Source organism: Scylla paramamosain, chromosome 48 (assembly GCF_035594125.1).
Source record: "Scylla paramamosain isolate STU-SP2022 chromosome 48, ASM3559412v1, whole genome shotgun sequence".
NCBI lineage: Eukaryota > Metazoa > Arthropoda > Malacostraca > Decapoda > Portunidae > Scylla > Scylla paramamosain.
Genome location: NC_087198.1, coordinates 821099 through 831098, shown reverse-complemented (window position 1 = coordinate 831098; position 10000 = coordinate 821099). Strand labels below are relative to the sequence as shown.

General features: G+C 43.1%; 1 long non-coding RNA gene across 5 annotated transcripts in view; it reads right to left on the bottom strand.

Moving 5' to 3' along the window:
- The window catches only part of LOC135095190 (uncharacterized), a 36841-nt gene that overhangs the window by 5988 nt on the left and 20853 nt on the right, over positions 1-10000 (bottom strand). The window contains exon 1 of one of the 5 annotated variants that reach the window (XR_010264110.1): positions 1-2400. This exon is cut by the window's left edge and continues 1116 nt beyond it. The exons of 2 other annotated variants lie outside the window; for them this stretch is intronic. This is a non-coding gene — a long non-coding RNA (uncharacterized LOC135095190). Of the gene's footprint in view, positions 2401-10000 lie in introns of those variants that run through there. 2 more of the 5 variants (XR_010264111.1, XR_010264108.1) reach the window with 2 other exon arrangements.

The window sequence follows — 10000 nt, the reverse complement described above, 5'->3', positions numbered from 1 at the left end:
GTGACCCAAGCCTTACAGGAAACACTTAGCAAATGACTCATTACATTTTTGTATGTGTCAGTGAAGGAAATGTACAGATACGCATAACACAACAATACAGGCATGAGTGACATGACCCTTTCTAATTGTGGAAAGAGTCGATTCAACAGCCAATCGCCTGACATTACCTATACCTTCAAGACAGATGTCACTGCCTACAGGAGCTTCTGGAACACGAATTGTAATCCGTTTTGCCACACGAGCAGGATTGTCATAACTGGCATTGACAATTGCTTTGGCTTCCCTCCATGCTTCTGTTATATCCTTATCTCTCATAGGAGACCGGACAGATGGAATCGTTTGAGGCTCCCCATTGGATCTTTGTCCCTTCCGTGATAAAGAACCGTTTCTGGGTTGCCTGGAAACCAAAGGAGCAGGATGTTTCATCCCTTCCAGATGTCGTCCGCAGTACATGACTGTGTTTTGCTTTGGATTGATTACTATCTGGTGAGACTTCATGGCGCTTAGCCCTAACAAGCCGTCAGAAGGAAGTTGAAAGTTACTGACTACATAGAAATCAGTTTGAACAAGTCGAGTATTCTTAGATAGACTTATTGGTAAGGAAATTTTTCCTAAGATTTTCAGGATTTTTCCGTTTGAGAATCTTGTAAGATTCTTCAGAGATCACGTTTACTGTGGCTCCAGTGTCTACAGCCAAAGATAAGCGATGCCTACCTACCCCAGGTGGTAATGCCATTATGTCTGGTTGGTTGTTGGCAGCAGCATTTATGGTTGAATGCACTGACATGTCAGAAGAATTTGCTGCCTCAGCGTCTTGCGCATTGAGATGTTTTAGTCGGGTTTGTTTACCACTGTGCGCTGGTCTTTTCCCGACTGCCTTGTACTGTTCAGGTTAGCTCTGGCCTGTTTTTCAATTCTCATATTGATTATATCTTTACATTGCTCTGATGAGTGTTTACACTGGCCATGTATGAGGCAGTATTGGGTAGCGACGTCCCTGTAGGATCTTGTCCTACCAGTTTTCACGTGGGGCGATGCACCTGGTTTTGGTCTAACAGAGAGAGATTACCCCCTTTTGTTTTGTTCTCCAAGTCGGATTTATTTGCTGCCAATTTCTGGTCCTTTTGTTTCTTATAACATCTTTTTTCTACATGACCTATTTTATGGCAGTACGAACAGACATTTCCAGGCCTTGCCATGGCTGCCGCACAAGGTTGAGATTGGTCGTCATCCATGAGTGGAGGAGCAACCAGTGAGGTTTGAGTTTCCGGAGAGGCACCAACCAGGTAGCCCTCTTTTCTCTCGAATCAGGACTGCAAGGTCAGCTACTGTGTCTCCCGGTTTAAAACTGAAATGACTTGCGGTTTTCTTCACTTCCCCATTCACCAATGATATGTAAAAGATGAATTCCAGAAGTCTTCTGAAATCTGTTTCTGTCATACTGTTTCCTTGGAACCAGTTGTTAAGTCGTAAGACATCCATGAAGTCCGTTACGAACTGGTGTGTAGGGATTAAGGCTTTCATTTCGTGAAGAGAGTTAATTTCAGCTGCAAATCTAAGACCACCTTGGATGCTAGTACCATGAGGTCAGTTTGACTCTTACCCTCAAAAATGTTCAAGAAATTTTTCTTGAAATTTGCATAACTAGTCCCTATTTCAAGCGGACTGAAAGCGCTGGTATTCATCATGTGTGCTGCTTCTCCAGCCAATTTAGATCTGACGAAAGAGATGTTGTGTTCATCGCTGATAGTATTTGCTCTTGTCATAACATCCTCACACAAACCAATGAAATGATGAGCCCTTTCTTGCGGGTGTTCTCCGCGAAATGCTGATATTGTTTCAGGAATAGGAAGTACCTTAAGTGTAGTAGATGCATGCAAGGCATGAGGAGAGCCAGCAGAGGCTGAAGCAGAAGCCTTAGCATTAGACATGGTTGCTGCTGATAATGATGGGTAATTGTTCCCTGATCTTGTAATCAACACGTTTCCGTCCTCATGGGGCACGGTATTTCCACTGTAGTGGGTTTTGGTTCCGTTGATAATGCTTCTGATGATCTACTATCACTATTTTCCGCTTAGAAATGACACTCCAGTTCGTAAATTTCAGCTAACTTCTCAGCTTTAGCCATAAATGTGGTATTATTACTATCTCAATTAGGTATTAATTACACACTTACATCACGTTTCCATCGTCCAAAGGCGTTTCCACTCTTAAAAGATGAATGTTAGTATTGTGAGAAGTGTGAAAATTTTAACAGAATTGAAGGTTTAGGGACAGAAATGGAATTATCCTAGTTATCCCTGAACACTTAAAAGAAAACGGGAGCGAGAGCTCTGTCCAGCAGAAAAAAGAAAACGGTATTTAAGAGGCAGACTAAATTATTTTAATTTCCATATAAGTAACATCACTGTGAAATAGGTAAGTTATACATGAACCCTAACAGTGTTTGCGTTACCACAAGTGTTTTATTTAATATTGGTGTGGTGGACCACTAAGTGTCTCTACTCACGACTGTAGCCAGAGAAATTCACAAAAAAAAAAAAAAAAATATATATAAATATATATATATATATATATATATATATATATATATATATATATATATATATATATATATATATATATATATATATATATATATATATATATATATATATATATATATATATTATATCCTTTTCTTAGGAAGACTCCTTCCGTCTTGGGAAGCTCCTCTTAGGATAGTAGTGTCCTTGTAGAACCTGCAGGATTCCTGCAGGTGGGAGATGTGTTGGTCTGCGCCGGGAATGTCTGCGCCGATGATGTCTTCGCCGAGAATCTACGACGAGTAATTAGGTCGCGGGGAAACCAAAGAATTGTTAGGTTTCTCCCCGAGTCTTTTAAGTCTCCTTTTTTTTTTTTTTTTTTTTTTAACAAGGAGAAGTGAATGTAGGGAGAGGCAGGCTGGGTAAGTAAGGCGAGACCGTTAGGTGCGTCGCTCTTGGCTGGGTGCGAGTGTTTTGGTGTGTCAGCGTAAGTTGTGTAAACAAGGCCGGCTCGCTCCTCTGCTCTCCTCACTACCCTGCCACTGTTTGCCGTTTTCTCCGTTCACTGTGTCCGTTCACCACTTCACTTTCAACCACTGTTTATTGTTGTTGCTTTTTTGTGGTTTTCAGGTGAATGTCAAAAGGTGAACGTATAAAAATAGGTATATTTAGATACATGTACAGAGTTGTGGAGAAGGGTGTGGCGCGTACGGGACAGCGGATGTCCTCTGCGTGGTGCAGCGTTACACCCTGGCAAGAGACTGCCGGAGCCGGCACAAGGGACGCTTAGCGCCTTCAAAAAGTGCTGACACTAGAAATAGGGGCGGGTTGACCGCACTCACAGTACATGAATATATTCATAATTATAACTCTCTAATGACATAAATAAGGCAAGGGAAAAGATACTTATAGCTAAGAGTAATACATGCCAAAATACATTAGGGAGAGATTAACTATGGAGAATACTTAGATACTATAATGTAGGTGCTACCGATTACTTATCCATGGCAATAAAAGGAGCATGGAAAGTTCCATGGTGTGTGTGTGTGTGTGTGTGTGTGTGTGACGTAGGGTGGCGTGATCATATCCGCCCCACCCTTATCTCCCAACACCCACTATCTACACTTATGCATATATGTATACATACACTTATATTGCTAATCAGGCAAGGCATTATAAATACAATACATATTATTATTAATTATGTGACACCGTTACAAAACCCACCACCACCACCACCACCGTCATTATTGTCCTTTACTCTTAAGTAAAACTTTACTGCGCAATCTTGCTTACCAAAGAAGGAAAGGAAAAGAGAAGAAAAGGAAGAGGAGGAGGAGGAGGAGAAAGAGGAGGAAGAGGAAGAAGAGGAGAAGGAAGAGGAGGATAAGATGTTGGGTGATTAGGGTCATGAGAGAGAGAGAGAGAGAGAGAGAGAGAGAGAGAGAGAGAGAGAGAGAGAGAGAGAGAGAGAGAGAGAGAGAGAGAGAGTTGTTTTTGTTGTGTGATTAATTTGTTGCGCTTGGAAACGCGCCAGTGTACAGGGATACACCATATAGAAATAGTCCCGGCAATATAAATTGATAGTTGAAATAATGACAGCATGAAGGCGAGCAGGTTGTGGTGAGGCAGAAGGTAAGTATCGAAGGCAGGGACAGCAGACATAAATGAATTAACAACAGAGTGAAGCTGGGCTTTTATAAGTTGAAAGTAGGTAATACAACATGGAACTTGTGATATTTTAACCCGTGCACTGTTCACTACGTACAAGTAGTACAAATACGTGTCTCTTAGGGAAATGTTTAGCACGTACTTGTACGTTTGCCGTTTTGCACAGTTGTGCGTCCTTCTATTTTGTTTTTGTGTACATGTGGATATCTTAGTCGTAATAAAGAATAATTTGGCAACTGAGGAAGTTATTATTTGTCACATATACATAGAGTTTTGGCGGGATATCCAATGAGCCGTGTGCTTCTCTGTTTATAATGAACATTTTCAATGTATTTTGTTACTTTGTCTTCACATCCATCAGCATATTTACAAAATCAATGGAATTTAAATGATTTCAAAACTATAACATTGGTGTGTAATAAAAAAAAGTTATAAAATTTTTGGCGCGATTTTGTTGTTGAGCGGTGGTGGTAACACTGGCCGGGGGAGCGGCCACCTTTGTCCCGCTCTCTCATTCAGCGCGTGCCTGCTGCTGTCAAGACCGGTTCACTGCAGGCCCTGACAATGCCGTTTCATAAAAAGATAGCCAAGGTATTGTCTGAGGCTGATATTTCAGCCCTTCTTGATGATGAAGGGGTGACAGAGATAGGGGACAGTGATTCATCAGACGATACTAATGATCCTGATTACTCTGGTGAGTCAGGCACAGAGGAGGATGACTGTGAAGTAGATGATGTGGCTCACTCACAACAACCTCATCCAGCAGTGCACAGATACAGCCACAATCTCCAAAACGGAAAGCCACAGAATGTACAGATACTATATCGAATGGGTACCAGCATGGTAGTGCAGGACCACCTAACCCACCAGGCACATGTCAAAGTCAACACAACACACTGCACATAGTAACCCCCCCCTCCCCTCCCCCACCGCTGCTGACATGGAGTGGAAATGGGTAGATGGGAGTACCTTTCTTCCCTCAATACTTCCGTTTGATAGAGATGGTCGTGGTATTTGTGACCCCTCAGTCAACGAAAACAGCAGTGAGAGCGACATTTTTCGGCTGTTTTTTTTTTACAGAGGAAATAATGAAAACCATAGTTGAAGAAACAAACAAATTCTACGGTTTTACGATTGCTTGCAGAGTACTTTTACCCAACTCTCGCTTCCTAGACTGGCATCCAACAACTGTAAGGGAAAAGAATTCTTTCCTGGCACTTATTATGCTGATGGGGCTGAATCTTAAAGAAAAGCATAAGCTTTACTGGTCGACTGATCCACTTCATCACGTGCCAGTTTTCAGTAAAGTCTGTTCTCCAACTAGCCAAAAACTCCTTCATCAACAGAAAGTGTCAAAACCTTTCAAGATCTAACTCCCCTCGTGACTTCTGGCATCTGGCCAAAAATATCTCCAATAACTTTGCTTCTTCTTCTTTTCCTCCTCTATTTCAACCAGATGGCACCACTGTTACCACATCTATTTATAAAGCTGAACTCTTCACTCAAACCTTTGCTAAAAACTCTACCTTGGACGATTCTGTGCTTGTTCCTCCCTCTCCTCCACCCTCTGACTACTTCATGCCACCTATTAAAATTCTTCGCAATGATGTTTTCCATGCCCTTGGAGGCCTAAACCCTCAGAAGGCTTATGGACCTGATGGGGTCCCTCCTATTGTTCTCTGAAACTGTGCCTCCGTGCTTGCACCTTGCCTAGTCAAACTACTGTATACAATTAAAATTTAAGGGAAGCTCGCTACGCCACCACCAACACAAGGTGCTCAGTGGTCTGTGTCTGTGTCAACGTTCTCAAACATAACCTAACTCTCTGGAGAAGCTTTATTGGTCCCTTTGACATGGGAGAGAGAGAGAGAGAGAGAGAGAGAGAGAGAGAGAGAGAGAGAGAGAGAGAGAGAAAGAGAGAGAGAGAGAGAGAGAGAGAGAGTGTGTGTGTGTGTGTGTGTGTGTGTGTATGTGTGTGTGTGTGTGTGTACTACGCCTTGACAGAGAACGCCAATCAGGGAAGGGGGCAATTTGGAGGGTGAGTTTAAGTAGGCATTGATAGTTTTCTATAGGGTAACCTTTCCTTCTGGTGCCTCGATCGCCTCTCAGCAGACTCTCCCTTTTTTGTCGCTTTTTCCGCCCCCTCCTCTACATCCCCGTTAATTCCCTTTAGTCCCAGGCTGCCTTCACGCAGGATGCTCATGGCCTTCTTCCTTTAGCGGCGGTGTTCAGTGTTCACTGTGGTCACGTGCGTCAGGAATTACATACGTGAAGCAGTAGACCTTGACTTGAGCAGCCACCACCCGCCATGATGTTGGTGGGAGGGGCGGGGCGCCTTTCCCACACTCGCCCCGCACCCGCCTTGCTGCCAATCAGCCCTTTGTCTTTGCCAGCCGTTGGCGGCGCCGCACGCCAGTCAGGGAGGAGCCTCGGCCAGGCTGGCCTATCACGTGGCGGCGGGCTTCCCTGCTCACGCTGTCACCCAATGGAGGAGCGATGAGAGGCAGCTGGAGGAGGAGGAGGAGGAGGAGGAGGAGGAGGAGGAGGAGGAGGAGGAGGAGGAGGAGGAGGGTGATGTGTTGCTACAAGCTCATGTTGCTTCTGACAATAAATTAGGTGTCGCGTGTGTCAGAATTCACACAGGCCTGAATTATTGCTTCACAAGGTCTGAAGGGGCGCGGAACTCGTGAAATATGGCGATGAAAAACTGCAACACATCACAGCTGACGCACGCACGCGGAACAGTTATTGAGTGCGGCGGAATGAGGGAAGCAACAAAACGCTTTACAAGTACAAGCATGGACAAAAGTCGAGTAACATTCTGTATTGACTTTCACTGCATCGAACATTTTGACATTTCTCTCAGTCTTTAAGTCCTCTGACCCGCAGACACTCTGTTCTCTGTTCCGTAAGGAGGCTGTCAGCAGACCACACTTCAAATTGAGGAAAAGTTAAACACAATGGAAATGAGTGCAAAATGTTACACTTTTGACCACGCCTGTACTTGGTAGAGGGTCTGTGTCAAGGCATGTACAGCTACTGACACACTACATTAAAAGATTACGCACCGGGCAAGGTTGTGAGTCCTCTGAACGAGACGCCAAAAGTGTACAGTGGTTAACGTGAATGCGAGAGCTGTTGTTGGTTAGAGAAATTTATGGGTAGGAATGCGAGGAAGATATAGACAAACATGTTTTATACAGAGACAGCCACTTACAAGTGTACAGGCAGGCTTCGTGCAGTTTCCTATATAGTGTTATGCAGTAGAATGAGTACTGGTGGTTGGTGAGGTCTGGTTGTGTGTGGAGGCATTTGGGCAGGCTGAAGCCATCAAGTATTTGGTGGCACTGATTGGGAAGGGACGGAAGGGTTCGAGGGAAGGTGAAAGGGTAGCAGAGAGAAGAAAAACAAAAGGGAAAGGCAGTTACTGTTTTATGGCATCATGCAAGGCTGAAAACGTTGTGTGCGGGAAGACATTTGAAGAGAAGTATAGTTTTACAGTAACATTTGTATATTTGCTGTGTTTGAAAAATTCCAGTTTGATGGTAATAGGACTAGCGTGTTCAGTTCACACCCATCACCCGATTCCAAGAGATGACGGGCTCGAATCCCAGGCAGAGAGGAGATAGATTATGTTTACCTGCTGTCACGCCGCAGTCTGTGTTCACCTGGGAAGAAACTCGTCATGCAAACAGTGAAGCCGCAAATATATGCTACAGTCTCTCTTTCTCTTATCTCTAATATATATACTGTTCTCTTCACTTTTTCTTTTTTTATCTCATTTAACTTGACTCCATTTTCCTTCATGACATCGTTTCTTGTATTCCCTTTACTGTTACATTTAATTTACATATTATTATTATTATCATTATTATCATCATTATTATTATTAATATATTTTTTGACGTGCGGGTCTCCTGCTCTATCAGGGGCAAGACGGTGCCTGCTAAAGAAGGAGTCTGGTTTTCGCACAAACATATTATAACAATAACAAAAACAACAGCTTCCACAACAGCGTGCTAAAAGTAGTGGAGATAAGACACTGATAGCCTGACTTAGATACAGTGTTCCTTGCACATGCGCCTCTCTTCCCCCACGGCTTCCCTGCCATTACGCCCTCTACCCCCCTCCCGCTGTACCATTAATCATCCCGTGTTGGTATTACATAGATAACGCTCCGCCGAATTTGCTACCTGTATAGATATAACCCTACTTAAGACTCCCGCCACGTTACCATGCTGATTCCCTCCCTCATACGTGGCTCCCATCGCGTGATGCTCCGCGTCTTATCATCTACTTATCTATTTTTATAAAGTGTGATAATGTGTGCACAGGTTTACACGAGACACTCTTGTTTTCCAGTCATTCTTGGACCTGACCTAACCTAATCTAATCTATCCTAGCCAAACTAAACTAAAGAAAACAAAAGAAAACCAAATCTAACCTAACCTAACTTGACCGACTCAAACCCAAACCAACCTAACCTAGTCTCACTCAACTTGACCAAACCTAACCAAACCTAACCAAAACGAAACCTAATCTAACTTAATCTAACTTGACCAAACCAACCAAACTCAACCAAACACAACCAAACCTAACCTGAGAGAACTTAATGTACCCTAACCCTACCTAAGCCTAGCCAAGTCAAACTAAACCACCCACACACACACACACACACACACACACACACACTGTTCATTAGCGTAAGAAATAGGCCCGTACATAAATGATATGGGCTGAACTATACGGTATGACATATTAAAGAGAGAGAGAGAGAGAGAGAGAGAGAGAGAGAGAGAGAGAGAGAGAGAGAGAGAGAGAGAGAGAGAGAGAGAGAGAGAGAGAGAGAGAGAGAGAGAAAATATACCCAAACTTTAAACAAGAAAGAAAAAGAACCGTTTATCGAAATACAAGACACTTTTTGTAAGGAGCGTGGTGAGAAGAGGAGAGTCCATGACGACAGTAAGATACATTATACTGATCACAAGGACTCCGAGGGTCAAGGCCAGAGAGAGACCAGGCAGAATATTACCAGGAATAGTGGCAGCGTTCTGAAACACTTCGTTGTCTCAGCAGGACTTGCCGAGAGAAAAGCCACGCTGCCCACAAGGCTTCCGAGGGTCAAGGCCAGAGAGAGCGGGTAAAACAACAGCAAGAAGAGTGACCGCGTTCTGAATCACTTTGTTCTCTCATGGCGGCGATCACTGGCCACGGAAACTTATTCGAATTCTCATGGGTATTTTTTTTCATTGATGATACAGACTGCTTGTTGAAAGATCACTTGAATCATGAAAACATCCTTGGTGTCCACAACAGTTTTCATCAGACTCTGTGAAAATTAATCGTAGTGGAGTACAGAGGTGTTGAAGAACGCTGCTCCAGGAATATATTTAATGAAAGAGTAAGGATGTAGTGAATAAAAATTAAGAAAACTAGAATTGTCCTATGTTTAATTTCTCAAAGATGTGATAGGCAAGTTTAAAGTTATCAGACAAGGAGTGAATGAAAAGTGTAATCTGATAGGGAGAAAATACTAATGGATGTAAACTTTCCCAGCCATGTGAAAAAGAGAGAGTAAAGGAACAAATTAATGAAAAAGAAAAAAAAAACAGTTGTAGATGTCGTTGGTTTGGCGTCACACATCACAAAGGAATTATTGACAAGATTTCCATTACTGCCTGGTGGTGAATATTGTAGCAGTCGATGACGTGTATTCTGACCAACAGAGAGTGTGTCCTAATGCTTTCCACTTCAGAAATTAAATTGTCAGTGGAGACGTAGAGACAAATTCCCTTGGTTATACT